Source organism: Alligator sinensis, unplaced genomic scaffold (assembly GCF_000455745.1).
Source record: "Alligator sinensis unplaced genomic scaffold, ASM45574v1 scaffold984_1, whole genome shotgun sequence".
Taxonomy (NCBI): domain Eukaryota; kingdom Metazoa; phylum Chordata; order Crocodylia; family Alligatoridae; genus Alligator; species Alligator sinensis.
Genome location: NW_005842204.1, coordinates 864,032 through 865,013, shown reverse-complemented (window position 1 = coordinate 865,013; position 982 = coordinate 864,032).

Genomic DNA, 982 nt, shown 5'->3' with positions numbered 1-982 from the left:
CATTTGCCCCTTTCCCCCCACCCCTCAGTTTACAAGGGTGTTACAGAACATCTCACCTCACTGTTCTTGTGTCACCACTGTTCTTTGGGTTAGTAGTTCTCTTCTATTACAACCCTAATGGAAAGTAATTATATCAGTCTTCAGCCTTCAACTTGCTAAGCTAAACAAGCTGAGCTCTTTCACACCCCCCCCCCCCCAACCAAAAATTTTTGGGCCCCTCCCCCCCCCCCCCCCCCAACCAATCATTTGACTGGCTTTTAATTCCCCTGACCTCCCTACAAGCTCATCTCTCCATCTGTTTTGGTTTGCATTCATCTTAATTGAGCATGTGTGATTAGAACTGTGCATTCTATTCTAGATGCAGTGTTCCCAAGACTTTACACAATGGTGTTGCTTCCTTTCCATCTCTAAAGGTCTGTTTACACTGCGGGTGCACCGATAGAGATTTTTGGGGCCGATACCAATAGCCGGTTTTTGAGGCATGTTGGCCGATACTGATCTGTTTTTCTCATGCACACAGCTCAGCAGCTTGAAGAGCAGTATCCAGCTGGTAAGTCTGTTGTGGTGGAAGGGGAGGGGGAAAGGAAAGGGCATGGGGGGCAAATCAAGGGCCCCTGCGGTGAGGGACGGGTTGGAGTTGGGGCTGGGGCAGGTGCTGCCTAGCCGGGGCAGGGCAGGGTGCAGGACAGAACTGTGGCTTGACCCCACCCCACCCCTCACCCTGGACAAGTGCCCTCCAGATCTGCATGGGGTGGGGCGGGAGAAGTTCCTGGCTCTTCCTGGCAGGGCTGGGCCAGGCTACGCTCAGGACGGGCAGCGGTGGCACTGGAAGGGGGTCTGTAGGGGGTGGCTGCAGCCACCCTAACATTTGCCGTAGCTCCCCACCAACCCCTGTTCCCAGTGCTGCTGTCCACCCTGAGCGCAGCCTGGCCCACCCCACCCTTTCCAGATCTGGGGGGCACTCACCCCCTTGTGCCTTCCT